This window comes from Rhinolophus ferrumequinum, chromosome 6 (genome assembly GCF_004115265.2).
Source record: "Rhinolophus ferrumequinum isolate MPI-CBG mRhiFer1 chromosome 6, mRhiFer1_v1.p, whole genome shotgun sequence".
NCBI lineage: Eukaryota > Metazoa > Chordata > Mammalia > Chiroptera > Rhinolophidae > Rhinolophus > Rhinolophus ferrumequinum.
This window is the reverse complement of record NC_046289.1, coordinates 87,103,430-87,119,341: the sequence shown is the minus strand read 5'-3', so window position 1 is coordinate 87,119,341 and position 15,912 is coordinate 87,103,430.

Below are 15,912 nucleotides of genomic sequence, written 5' to 3'. Positions count from 1 at the left end.
TTGTTTTCAATATTTCATCTGTAAGGGAATATACAATAATTTGGAGAGTTACTATAAACTCTTTCTTTCCTAAGTTCCCTGAATGCCAAAAAGATGTTAATTCACATTGTTTGAGCAGTTTATGTACCACAGTAGAATTTCATTTACTCTTTCCTCAGAAAAAAATGAATGTAACTTTTTTTCCAATAAGAAGACTCTCTACGTTTTGTTCACAAGATCAATTCAAAATTTTAAAAAAATAAATAAATCATACTATTCATCACCTTACAATGCATCCCCTCAAAAAAGTTACCTTAAATACCTGTTGAAAGAAAGGAAGGAGGGAAGGAAGGAAGGAAGGAAGGAAGGAAGGAAGGAAGGAAGGAAGGAAGGAAGGAAGGAAGGAAGGAAGGAAGGAAGGAAAAAGATTGATAGTACAGGGTTATGTTTATTATTTTATGGAACAGATTTGCCTTCAAATCAGTTGCAACATAATACAATAAACAATACGCTGTAACTCTAAATTGTTTTTTTGAGCACTCAGTAGGTGCCAGATAATGAAATAACTGGGCTTTAGAAGTCTTAATTGACATGCCCAAAGCTGTACAATTAATACAAGTCAGAAACAAGACTCAAATCCAAGATCTAACCTCAAGGACCAGGGTCTCAACCAGTGCTTTATAATATACAAGAACTGAACTTACGTGGCACCTTATAATTTACAATGAACTTTTAACATATTGTGGTCCTCAAAACAACACCAGTGGAATGTCGGTGCCGACATTGCTAACTAACTAGTAATGAAGTCAGATTTGCTAATTTCAAGTACCATTTTTATGAATTTTCTTCATGAACTCCATTGATTTCATGAACTCCATGAGTGTTTTGAAAGAGATTACCATAGAAATTTTTTTTTAAAAATCTCAGAATTAAAGTATAATTCTTTATTAGGGTGCTCACAACAAGAATAACTGACTCATTTAGCACTGTACTGCTGATTTTGGAAAACATCTGTATTTTGGCTGCATTCATTGCTAGGAGTTCTCAGTGTTGGTACAAAGGTCCCAGTAGAGGTGATGAATCAGCCACACACGAAGAGAAGATATTTCCTCAGATCCAAGATTTCAGCTGTTGGCTCCAGCCAAGAGCCCTGTCTTTCCCCAAATCCTTCATTCCAACATCTTGCCTCTTTTCCTCTTCCTGCAAGGTCCATTTCTTAAAGCGCCTAGAGATGAAAGAAAACTTCCTCATGTATTTCACATGTATGGAACACTTTCTCTATGTCAGGCAAGGAGATAAAAAGTTGACGATGTTTATTTCAAGGATGTCACATTTTAGAGGGGAAAATAGTCCCCAAAATTTCACTATGTACCTTCCTGCATTTCTGCACGTAGTAAGTGTTCAATAAGAGTTGATTGATGAAAATTGGAACCAGGTATCTTCCCTAGGCCAAACGCACCCCTTCTAGCTTTTCCTTGGTGTTTAAAATGACTGAGTTAACATTGTATATTTTTTTTAAATCAAGAAGTCAGATTCTAGACTACAGTTTGTAATAATGAAAAATAATTTAAAACCATAGGCTGACACAGAGACAATATACAAGGTTGGACAATTAAGGTTGCAAACTCATCCTAGAAAAATTGGTACATTCCTCATTTCTGAATATCACTATAGTCACCTTTGAAGTGCTCCCCTTGGGAAGTTATGTACCTATGCCAGCACCTAGTCCACCCTTCAAAGCAATTCTGGAACTCTTTTTTGGAATGGTCATCAGAGCTGTCGTCATATTACCCTTGATGTCCTAAATGTCATCAAAATATCTTCCTTTCAATATTTCTTTTATCTTCAGGTAAAGAAAGAAGTCATTGGGAGCCATATCAGGTGAGAAGGGAGGGTGTTCCAATACAGTTATTTGTTTACTGGCTAAAACTCCCTCACAGACAGTGTCGTGTGAGCTGGTGCATTGTCATGAGGCAAGAGCCATGAATTGTTGGCGAAAAGTTCAGGTCATCTAACTTTTTCAAGCAGCTTTTTCAGCCCTTCCAAATAGTAAACTTGGTTAACTGTGTGTCCCGTTAGTACAAATTCATAATGAATAATCCCTCTGATATCATAAAAAGGTTAGCAACATCAGTGCAACAAGTTCGCGAACTTAATTGGCAGACCTCATGTATATCACACTATTCTCCAGGGATAGAAATCAGCAGGAGGTTTGGCTGATAATCTGTGGTTTAGACTAAAATTTTTCCAGGGGACTGCAGGACAGACTGAATCCTCAGTTTCAGCTGCAGACCTTTTTAGCCGGTGACTGAGCAATGACCATCCCAGGTCCTGTTTGAAGCAGTCTTCTGTCTTCAAACCACAACAGGAGATGTGAGAGTTCTCCAAGGGCTCTGTGCCTGCAGCCACCACCATAAATTTGTAGATGCCTCTACTGAGAATTTTGCTGGCTTCTTGAGAAGCTGCCTGGAGTTACAAGACGGCCGAGCACCTTCGCCCATTTCACAGTGAACTAAATGTCTAGGAGGGGTCAGGCTTCAGGAGTCAACGGGCCTGGCTGCAGGTCTGCAGGCTCGTTGTCTGCTCAAGAAACACAGATGACTTGAAATGAGAAAGAAAGCTAATCTAGCCCAGGAGGAAGGAGCAGAAATAGAAACTGAAATTTGTGATAATTGTTTTCTCCTTCTTTTTCCATCAAAGACACCTAACTGCTAATCAGAGTTTCTGATAGGCATGAGATAGCATTAGAGAATTATCAAGTGAGTAGATATAATACCATTAGAGAGGAGATATTTGACAGATTAGTTAGTTCATGTCACTTTATCATGAATGAGAAGCTATTTAATTTTTGTTAGACTTTTAAAATGTTTGAATTGTCTCTGAGATTCCCTATATTCGCAAACTCTAAGGGTCCCAGGAATGCCAAGCTGCCTTCAGAACAAATCCTTCTATACTTAAAATTGTTGTTTAGGCTTTTTGAATATAAAATAGGTGAATCTTGTAGGGAGATTCAAAGAAAGAACCATAGCAATTATGAGCCCTATGTCAGCTAAGGTCACCCCCTGCTTTATGACTTCCTCTAATCCCTATCTCATGCCCACAAGAAACCCCTTCAGGGCGGATTTTGCCAAAATTTGGAAGGTTGTATTTTGTCACCTGTAATTCTGATTTCCTGACCTGCTAAATTCTCACTGTTACTTGAGTTTGACTCAACCTATTTATTCTCTTCTCTCTGCTCAACACCATCTCAAGCATACAAACTTTTTCTTTTGTTTATCAAAACACCATTCAATCAAGAAATTTGTGTATATAACACACACTGCTGAAGGTGTGTGTGATGTAGCAAGATGCTGATGGTGACAGCTCCTGGTAAGCAAACCAAAAAACTGAGTATGAACAATCCTTTAACCATTCCTGTCCTAGGAATGTCTCACTCTTCCTATTTTTCTACTGTTCTCCACTGTCTATTGTGTTTCTGACCCTCATTTTCTCTCTCCTGTGTTCAATCCCACCTTCAAGTTCCATTTATTTCTGACGCTGAGCGGTCCAGCCATCAGTCTCCTTCAAAACCGTACCCTGGAGGGCTCCTACTATGCAACATAAAGAGGTCTCTCAAGGTGTTTTGTTAAAAAATGTCCATCTACTTTAGAAGAGAAATCATGCCACTCCCGTAGGGGCAGAGTAGTGACCTTCAGTTGTGTTTTTTTAAAAAATAGCTCTGTTTTTTACTCTGCTCTGAAAAAGTTTTGTCATCCAAACAAAATATATGTAATAAGAAAAAGTTAAAGCTTTAATATCATTCCTAGACAACCATACGATTGCAATATCTGTCTCAGGAAGTATAAGCAATAAATATAATCTATTCACATAATATTATAAACCACAATTAAAGAAGAAGAAATGTGACCTGCCTATTCACTAATGTCTTTAAATTTCTACTCTTTTTAACCTTAAAACAAATGGTACATTTGCCATGCCCTTAATCAAACTCAGATATCCATAATATTCAGGTTAAATGCTAAATAAAGCCGTAGGTTAACTATAGAAAACCAATTCATTTCATTATTTAGTTATTATTACTTAAATCATATTATACAATGGCTATAAAAATAATAGCTATATTGAGCTTAATTCCACTAGCTGGTGATATGGCTAAATATTATGTGTGTGTGTGTGCGCACGCACGCGCGCGAAAGCACGCACATGCACGCATTTATGTGTGTATATGTGTACATGTTCATGTATATTGAGTTTATTTGGTTGTTTACTATAATAATTTAGACTGTTAGCCAAAAGTATGTTTTTTACAGTTTTACTAATTTTAGTAAAATAAAATAAAAAGACTATTTTATAAAAGTTTACTTATTACACATATTTGTTTTTGTTCAACATAAGATTCTTATATAGTGAAGATGACATTAAAAGATAATTGGACAAGTAAATGTGATACCCATATTTAAACTAAACAGAAAAGCATTTCTAGAGCTATCTGTTGAGGAGAACTTAAATTTGACGAATAAGATCAATACTGTTGTAGAACTCCATTCTTTGCTCAAACCACGGAAATTGTAATTTTCATGGACCAGTTTGTACTCCAATCAATACTTATGGAGTCCTCCAAATATGCATCCATACTGAACCAAATTTTGCATTAATAATGACGTCTCACAAAGGCAATAGCCAATAAAACTACAATGCTATATGTCTCAGAATTTAAAGGTGTTAACTTAAAATGACTATCATATACAACATGCATACAAAATATACCAAGTGGGTCAACATAACCCAGAAAGTTATATCAAGATAGTTATTTGGATATTGAGGGATTTGAGATACATAATCTGTGGAAGAAAGAAAGAACTGGAGAGCATATTCCATTCAAAACCACTGAGAAAAACACAGGTAAAATTCCTATCACGTCACAGGTTCTCTTTATTATTTACATACCATGAAACCCACCAGGTACATTATATTTACAGGGTCTAGTAACCGAAACACAGCAATAACTTCAATAATGATGAGCATAAATTTTAGGGGGAACGTGAATCTGACTGTAACATTAACATCAGATTAAAATACCGTGTGAAATATTTTTTCAAAAGGTCCTTTCCCAAATATTTAGTATAGCTGACTACTATACAAAATTGCATTATCACAAAGGAAACACTGTAGACGCTATTCCTACTATATCCAGAATCCATCCATTTCTCACCACTTTACTGATACCAAGCTGGGCTAAACCATCATCATCTTTTACCCGCACAGACATTTTCCTAAGTATCCTATTTCTACTCTTGTGTATCACAGAAGCAACAGAAAAAGTCTACAAAACAACAACAACAATAACAACAACAACAAAAATCTATTATCAATAGAGCAGTCAAAATAATCCTTTAAAAGACAAATCGGACCAGGTTGGTCACTCCTTTGATCAAAACCTGACAATGATTTCCCTGCTCACTGCTCATAAGCGCCAGACAAGGCCCTACATATTCTACATGACTTCAGCCCCACTTTTCTCTTCCTTGTTCATTATACTTGCATCCACAGGAGTCTCCTTCTGGATTTTGACACATGCTGGACATGTTCCCACCTTGAGCTTTTGCTACACTGTTTCTTGTGCCTGGAATGTCCTTTCTTCAGGTATCCACTTGGATAACTCCCTCGCCACTTTAAAATTTGATCAACTTCACTTTCTCAGTGAGGTCCCACACTAATCAATACAGCAAACTACCCAGCCTCAAAACCTCTTTTCCCCACTACACTCCTGATCCTATTTATCCCATTTTAGTTTTTCCATGGCACTTACCACCTTTTATAAAATTATGTCTTATGTTAATTTCTCATTCTTGTCTCCTGAATGTTAGCTATGCAAGGGCAAGGTTTTTGCCTTTTTAGCTCACTAATGTATCACATCGCTAACATAAGGTAGGCATCCCATAAATATCATTCAATGTCAAATGAGTGCAAATTTGATATGGATGTATAACATAAAGAGCTTCTAATCACCAACACAGTATAAAGGTCTCATGGAAATGAATTGGTTTATGCAACTAAGTAGTCAAATCTCAGAAACTGATATTATTAGCATAATATTGCACTTAATACGTCCAGCACCAACAGATATCCTGAAGTATTCTTCCAGATGCTTGGAATAATTACTCCTGATGTACAATTCCTGATGAGCTTAGAATTTTATAATTTATCACAGCAACTCAGGTCCTTGAATTCCTTGGATACTCCCACTTTTTAATGAGTTCCCTGTCATTTTATTGTTAACTTCTTTCTCTTCTTACTTCTTTTCACTTTCTTTTACTATGATTTCCTCCTATTCCTGATCCCTAAATGTTAGTGTTAGCCTAAGTGTAGTCCCTTCACATTTTATATTTCCTCTGTGTTACCTCTTCTATGCCTATAGGTAACCCATTAAATGGAAATCAAAGCCTCTAGCTTCCAGTCTTTCTCCTAATTTCCCTCTTTATAGCCTAACTGCCCATTACAGAGTTCCACGTGAATATGCTACAGGCATGTCGAATGTAAAATATCAGACAGAACAAACGATCTCACCACTACTGTAACCTTAAGAATTCTCTGCCTCAATTCTTTATCATGATCAATAGCTTCATTATCAACTTAGATGCCTAAGCCACAGACCTGGGATGCCTCTTCGCTATTCCTTTTCTCACCTGCTTTCACCTCCTTCCTGTTATGTTTCTTTCAATTCCTAAGTATTGTCAATTCTATCACATAATATTGTCTCAAATAATCCTCTATTCCATTTCCCAAGCCACTGTGACAGTTTTTTATTTCATTGTTTCTAACCAGGATTATTGCAACAACTTCCTATTTAAGCTCCAGTGTCTGCTCTCCCTCCTCTCTAATTTGTTCATCTGACAAAATCCTATTAAACTTTAAAGTCTCGGTAAAGCTTTCTTTGTCTCCTCCAGTGTTCTTTGAGGCTCCAAATAATACTTATCAAATTGCATATTTAATTCTTTGAGGCAGTGAGTCTGGGTATATGGTCACTGGCTTCAGTCAGTGGAATTACTGAACCTACACGGAACATGCATGGAGTTTGTCACCACAGCAGTGACTGAGCTGGAGCAAGGGGCCAAAGGTGACACACGTATGAGACCACAAAAATATGAGAATGTGAAAAAGATGTGTCTGATACATAGTTCAGACACTGAAAACAGTCTTTATAAGTTACTCCTAGGGCAACATCTCAAGATTTGCCTAAACCTTTTTTTCCTTCCAGACGTCCTTGCCTATGTTTATCTTTTACTAATTTCTACAATAATATAATAGCTTCTGTTTTCCATAGAATAAAGCCAAGTATTTGCCTACCTTGTAAAGCATAGCCCATCAACTATACCTAATTTTCCCAAATAAGCAACTCAGAAGCCTGTATAAGACGCATAGCACAGAGGAAGTAGGTGATACCACAAATTTTATCAATTGTAAATATTTCTCCCTCAGGATATAGAATCATTTGATACAACCCCCCCCCCCCCAGAATTATCTTATATTAGTTTTTCAGCTATATTCCTTACAAATAGTATAAAAATTTATTTTAAAATTATCATAGCCAAAAAAAAACCTATCATAGCAAGAATGAAACATACCAAAATATTAACAAGAACAATTTTTTAAATCTGCTTCTCCATGTATTTTGCATTTCTAACAGTTTTTACATAGAGTATCTATTCCTCTTATACTAGGAAAAAAATTAAATTGTAAGACCTGATTATAGGGAGAAAATGGTTTTGTGTATCCTAAAAAGTTCTAAGGTTCAAAATGGTGTCTCTTTAGTTCACTCCTATTGGTTTCTGGTTCTTTAAGCTCCTGAAGTTATAAGTAGCAATTATTTAGAACATAGCCCAGAGTACTTTTAGCAACAAAAAGGACCAGTCCTTAGAAACCCTGTTCAACCCTTCCCAATATATGGCTGTCCATTATGGCAACCCTGATTCTTCCCAGGCCTGAGTCAAACTATCCTGGGAATTGAGAATAAAAGAATATGGTTTAAAATAATTTATTAATATACCTTATTAATAATGTATTAATATACCTTTAAGCTCATCTTTCTAGAGAGATTAAAATTTGGATTTAAAATAATGTATTAATATACCTTTAATCTCATCTTTGGTTTTAAAATAATGTATTAACATACCTTATACCTTTAATCTCATCTTTCTAATTAAGAATAAAGTTCAACTTGAAATGTCCCAATTTAACTTTTTAAAATATTGTCCTAATTTTAGACTGCTAATTATTATGCTAGTAGAAAACTCATGAACAATTTTTAGTTTAGACTGCTAAAAATGAATATGTTGTACAACAAACAAAAAAGGGGATCGAGAATAAAAACTGTTTTGTTGACTGTGAATTATTGATAATTTTTCTTTCTAATTGAGAGAGCATTAGCACCTATTTTTCTTTCTTTCAAATAATCTACTGTTCATTTACTGTGGAACCCCACTAAAGGTATGTGTAAAGCAGAGAGGACATTCATTTTAGTGGACTTCAAAAAATTCTGCTTGAAAGCAAAACAACCATAAAAAAAAAAAAAACCACCCCAGATTTGTCATGAATCTTACAGGAAGAGACAAAGTGGGATATATGTAGCAAAAGCTGGAAAATACATCAATACGAGCATCCATACTAATGCTCTCACCACAGGTACGCTGCTGGTTTGCAGGAGATGTTTTAACCTGAAGGGCAGTGAGTCAATTCCTCCTGCTCAGAGACCTTCAAGTTCTGGCAGGTGGCATTTCGCATATACAAAAACACTGTAACACAAGAGTGCACTTCACCAGTGAGAAGGATCGGCTTTCAGAGCAATGTTACCTCTGCTTCCCTCGCCATGAATAATCATTAATGATTCTGTGGAACTCTCGGCAGGATTGCAGGTGTGCCGCTGTGTACCAGTCCGAGTGTCATATAATCAAAGAGCTGAAAAGGACCGCTGGGGCTAACGCAGCACTTCATTTTTGAAAATGAGACCCAGAGAGAATAAGTATCATGTTCCTCAAATGTTTTATACAGACAATCATCATCAATGTATTAAGGTAGCTTGCCTCTTAAAAGAATTCCATATGTGATTGTTTCAACTGAAAACAGGTACCAAATTTTCTCAAAGCCAACTCAACTTTAATATAATACCAACTCCAAAACCAACGAATATATTTGACAACTAAGAATATTTTGTAACTGCTTTGTGGAAGTGAAGTCCTAAATTATTAATCAATTTGAGAGAAAACGCCTATTTTCATACCACGGAAAATTTCACCACCTCCCACCCCCCCAAAAAAAAAATTATCTTCCTTACTCTGAAGTCAAATTTTAGTTTACAGACAAGAAGCGTCTGTCCTCACAGTACCCAGTTCCACTTAGTATACCAAATAAGCATGTCACAAACTGGCCAGCTTTGAAATTAGCAATTAATAAAGTGGTGTGAGAGGAGAACATTGGCATTTTTTTCAACTTGTTTTTGCCAATAATCAAAATTAAAAGGGGGGTGGTTAGTACGTTCATGTCACTCTTTCTAGAGTAAAAACAGAGGTACAGCATAACAAGCTAGAACTTGGTTCCACAGAATGGAGGATAAGAAGCATACAGGCTTTGCAGAAAAGACAGACTCTAGAATTTACTAGATGTTGACCCTAAGGAGGGTGGTTAACCTTTAGTATACCATTTCCTTATCTGTGGACAAAGATGAACTGGGACTTTAAGGAAACTGATTAGGCTTGAAGGTCTATGGGAGGAGCTGGGCTCATGGAACTTCCTGAGCTCACCTAGTCAAACTTTATGGTTCTAATATCCTGTCTCCCTCCCTTCTATGCCCTCCATTTTAGCACACAAGTCAGAATGTGCATGTGGCTTGCTGGTCTCCAAGCGCAGGTGCTGGGTTACAGCCCTTTTACTTTTTCTTTTTCCGTTTCCCAAATAAAACCTGTGTGGTGACAGACTACCTAGTCAATATGCTGTTGTTCTGTAAACACTTATAATAGCAATATAATAATAACAAATACTTATAGGACCAGTTTTCAAAAAGAAAAAAGTAGGTGGGATTTTGATAGGGATTGCATTTACTCTGCAGTTCAATTTGAAAAGTATTGCCATCTTCACAATAATGTTTTCTGATGTGTGAACATGGATTGCATCTTGAGTCAGTTTGGGTAGTTTTCATCTTTCTGGGAACTTATTCATTTCACATAAGTTGTACAGTTGTTGGCATGGTTGTTTACCGTATTTCCCTATAAATCTTTTTAGGTGTGTCATGTCAGTAGTGATATATTCTCTCTCACTCCTGAATTTTGTAATGAGTCTAGCTCTTTTTTTGTTTATTTATTCTAGCTAATTATTTATCAATTTTGTTGATCTTTTCAAGAAACAAATTTTAGTTTTCTGGATTTTGTTTTTTGTTTTTCAATTGCCATTTCATTTAGTTCTAACCTGTATTATTTCCCTATTTCCTTCTTTCTGCTTACTATACATGGGCCTAGTTTTTGTGTGTGTAATATATGTTTTTTCTATAATACATATATTTATATAGATCTTTTTACTTTTTTAAATTTAATTTTCAATTACAGTTGACATACAATATTGTATCAGTTTCAGGTGTACAATAGTGATTAGACATTTACATACCTTATAAAGTGATCGACCTGATAAGTCTAGTAGCCATCTTGTACCACACAGTTATTACAATATTATTGACTATATTTCCTGTGCTGTACTTTACATCTCTGAGACTATTTTTATAACTGAAAATTTGTACTTAATTCCTTTTACCATTTTCACCCATCCCCCAAACTCTTTCCCATCTTCTATATCTTTTATAGCTAGGTCGTTTATAATGTTGTTTAAGTCTTCTATTTCTTTGTTGTTAGCTGTTAATCTTATAGAGGAATATCTTGTTGATAATAAATCATTTTTTTTCTTCCTTCTTTCAAGATTCTTCTCTTTATTTTCCTTTCTACAGTTTCACTATAATATGTCTAGGTGTGAATATCTTTGTGTTAATTTTGATTGGAATTTCCTGAGCTCCTTCAATTTGTAGATTCATATTCTTTATCAAATTTGGGAAGCATCCAACCATTATTTCTTCATACATTCTTTCTGCCCCTTTCCTCTGGGACTCACATTGTGCACATATTGATATTCTGAATGGTATCCAATGGGGGCTTTTTAATTTTTTTTTTTTTTTGGTTGCTCAGACCAGATATTCTTAATTGACCTATCTTAAGTTCCACTTCAAATCTATTGTTGGGTACCTCCACTGAATGTTCATTTCAATATTGTATTTTTTAACACTAAAATTTCTATTTGGGTATTTTTACAATTTCTATTACAATACTGATAGTCTATTTGCAAGGTATCATTGTCATACGTTTTTTTAAGACATGGTATCCTTTAGTTCTTTAAACTTATTCATTATACAAGGTATACGAATTGTTCGCAAACTCATCCTAGAAAAAGTGTTACATGCCTCATTGCTGAATATCACTATGGTCACCTTCGAAGTGCTCTCCTTGGGAAGCTATGCACTGATGCCAGCACCTACTCCACCCTTCAAAGCAATTTGGGAACTCTTTTTCTGGAATGGGAATCAGAGCTCTCATATTACACTTGATGTCCTGAATGTCATCAAAATGTCTTCCTTTCTTTACCTTTGGGTAAAGAAAAAAGTCACTGTGGGCCAGATCAGGTAAGGAGGGAGGATGTTCTAATACAGTTATTTGTTTACTGGCTAAATACTCCCTCACAGACAGTGCTATGTGAGCTGGTGCATTGTCATGATGCAAGAGCCATGAATTGTTGGCAAAAAGTTCAAGTCGTCTAAGTTTTTCACACAGCCTTTTTAGCACTTCCAAATAGAAAACTTGATTAACTGTCCAGTTGGTAAAAATTCATAATGAATAGTCCCTCTGATATCAAAAAGGTTAGCAACATTGTTGCAAAAAGTTCGCGAACTTAATTGTCAGCATCATAGCTTATTTAAAGTTCAAGTTCTACTAAGTTCAATATCTGGGCTTCCTCAGAAACAGTTTTCATTGGTTTATTTTCCCTTTTTGTGTGGATATTTCCTTTTCTCTCCTTGCCTTACAATTTTATTTTGCCAAAAAGCAGTTTTACAATATTATAATATGGCAACTCTAAAAATGAGATTTCTCCCTCCCCCAGGGTTAGTTTACATTACTATGCGTTGTTTTTGTTGTAGTAGTAGTTACAGTTTGCTTGTGAATTTCCAGGACTAATTCCTTACAGTTTTTATTTTTGTATGTGCAGCCACTGAAATCTCTCTTTGGTTACCTAAATGGTAAGCTAATGACTAGACAGAGATTTCCTTAAATGCCTTGAACCAGTAAATCTCCTGCTCTTTGCTGAGGGTCTGTATTTAGCGGGGCAAAACTTAAAAAACACTGTGGCAGTTTACAGCTGTACCTGAGCTTTGCTTCCAGCCTGCACAGAGCTTTATGTTCAGCTACAGGTAAATCAGGGTCTTCTCAGATCTCTCCAGTGCATGCTCAAAGCACTGTATATGCATGAGAATTTTAAGATGTGTAACATATTCAAGCTTCTAAAAGTCCCTATGTATATACTATCTCCCTGATTTTCCATTAAATTTTGTGTGCCTCTTATTTTCCCCAACTGGTATCATTTTCTCAGGTATCTGTGATGCCAAATCCACCAGGTCCATAATGTCATTTCATGCAACATTGTTTTATTATAACATCCATGAGGTATACTAGGAATTTAACACTTGTTTATATCAATTAGCGTATGGTAAAACTGGTTTCCTTATACATGCATTTAGATCAAAGTTGCAGAACCTATTGACAACACAGAGTGAGAACTTACAGTAATTGATGCTAATATGGCTTTCTGTCAGATGCCTGGGGAAAAGGCTTCTCTTGAGGGAGTTCTGAGTCAGGTTAAAGATAAACAAACCCTGTGAAGGCTTTTCTAGGGATCTGCTAGACAAGTCAAATATTGACAATTCTCTTGGGATGGGGCATTTTGGAGATATTCAAACCCATTCTTTCCCTCTCTAATGATCTGGAAGCTGCTGGATTACACAACTATTGCGGCTACAAAGCTGCTGGTTTTCTTTCTATTTGTTTGTTTGTTTGTTTATTTATTTATTTATTTATTTATTTATTTATTTATTTATTTATTATAGATTGATTGATTTTAAAATTAAAGTTTATTGAGGTGATAATTGTTAGTAAAGTTACATAGGTTTCAGGTGTACAATTCTGTAATACATCATCTGTATATCACATTGTGTGTTCATCACCCAGAGTCCATTCCCCTTCCATCATCATATATTTGATCCCTTGTACTCTCATCTATCACCTCCTCCCTCTTACCCTCTGGTAACCACTGAACTGTTGTCTGTGTCTGTTTTTTCCATTTGTTTGTCTTGTTCTGTTGTTGTTTTCAGGTTCATATACCACATATCAGTGAAATCATATGGTTCTAGACTTTTTCTGTCTGACTTATTTCACTTAGCATAATTATCTCAAGATCCATCCATGTTGTCACAAATGGCACTATTTCATCTTTTCTTATGGCAAAGTAGTATTCCATTTTGTATATATACCACATCTTCTTATCCAATAATCTATCGAAGGAGACTTTGATTGTTTCCATGTCTTGGACACTATAAATAAAGCTGCAATGAACATGAGAGCACATATATCTTTATGGATAAATGTTTTCAAATTTTTTCAGTAGATATGCAGTAGAGGGATTGCTGGGTCATATGGTAATTCTATTATTAATTTTTTGAGGAACCTCCACAGTGCCTTCTACAGCGGCTAAAATAGATCAAAGACCTAACATAAGACCTGAAACAATAAACAGCATAGAAGAAAACAAAGATACTAAACTTATGGACCTTGGGTTCAAAGAGGATTTTATAAATTTGACCTCAAAGGCAAGGGAAGTAAAGGCTAAAAATAAATGAATGGGACTATATCAAACTAAAAAGCTTCTGCACAGCAAAAGAAACCATCAAGAAAATAAAGAGGCAACCAACCAAATGGGACAAGATTTTTGTAAACAACACCTCCGATAAGAGGCTAATATCCAAAATATATAAGGAACTCATACAACTCAACAACATAAAAAACAGATAATCCAATTAAAAAATGGGCCGAGGACCTGAAGAGACATTTCTCCAAAAAGGACATACAAATGGCCAATAGACATATGAAAAAAATATTCAACATCACTAATCATCAGAGAAATGCAAATAAAAAACACAATGAGATATCACCTCACCCCAGTCAGAATGTCTATCATCAACAAGACAAATAGTAACAAGTGTTGGAGAGGCTGTGGAGAAAAAGGGACCCTCATACACTGTTGGTAAGAATGCAGATTGGTACCAAGCTGCTGGTTTTCAAAGCTACCATCAAGCTGTGGAGAGGGGTATGGGAATAGAAGGTTTATAATACTACAGTTATTGCTGTTCTTACCAACATTCAGTAATTTTTCTTATAGAAACACTTCCCAGATTGTTGTATACTTTGGTTATTCCTCGAGTTCTGCAAGCATTGATTTTCACTTTTTTTTTTTTTTGTCATTGTTCATATTGCTTTCATAGAAGGTTAGACTTTCAGAGATCTTTACTCCATCATTCCAGAAATACCTCTTGGCATTTTTTAAAACTTGAGACGATTTCAATTACAAAAAAAAAAAAGTCTCATAGCTTTTTTTTCCCCCAGAAAAAAATTTGTAAGGTATCAACCTCATTCATTTGAAATAGTTTCTATGGAATTAATATTTTCATTATATATTTCATGGATTCTAAACACAGCAGTCAAACCTAAATTATAATCAGCCAGATTGAGATTATAATCTTGGGTCTGTCACTTATTTGCTTTGTGAACACTAAATTTCTTAAATTATTTCAGCCTCAGATTATTAATTTTTACAGTAATACATACCTACAAGGTCACTGTGAACATTAAGTGTAATTTCACATATAAAAGGACAAGTACCTAATAGACTTCAATAAAGAATATTTCCTTTCCCTCTTCCCTTCCTTTCTAAAATGTGTATTTACTGAAAGAATGCCTGTTGTACTGCTTGATTCTTTAATGTAATATCGCCATCTGCTGGAAATGCCGACACTATGACCCAAAAAAAAAGACCTTATTAACAAAAAGACATTATAGTTGATAGCAGATGTTACATTATTTCTGACCTATTGAAAAACAAGCAAAATCCTAAAATATTCCTCAGTATATATATTTTTAAGGTGCCTCAAACCATACACACACACACAAATATTATTAAAATGGTTTATGATTAAAGTAATCCTGTTTTTTCAGTATCTTAAGGGGGAAAATTACTAGTAGAGGCAAGTTACCATGAGTTAAAGTTGTTCTCTTAAAGATAAATTTTCCAAAGAGTCATGATTTGCTTTCCAATGTTTGTTATAGGTCTATGAATTTACCCATAAATATAAATTTTTAAATTATATAGGGGCCTAGTGACTAATAAAAGACATTTTAAACTATTAGATCACAATTTTCTATTTCAAAAGAAAATAACGCAGATAAAAAGTCAACTATTGTTGTTGGAAATAAATATGAAATGCACTTTTATAAAGTAAACCATTCTTTGAAAATTTTCTAATTGTGCAATAGATGATTACTTAAATAAATCATAGCACATACTTATCATGGGATTTCATACATTCAAAAATCAAGTCCTCACAATTATTTACTAACATGGGAGAAACATCATCATTTATTACATTTTTAGATTATAATTAATACAACTTGATAAAAATTCTGTTCAGATTAGTAAATTGAAAAATTATAGACAGGTTAGTAGACCTAAGTAGTCACCAAGATGTTGATAATAGTTTTATGTCTTCACTGTCCCATTATTTTTATTCCTTTCTTTATT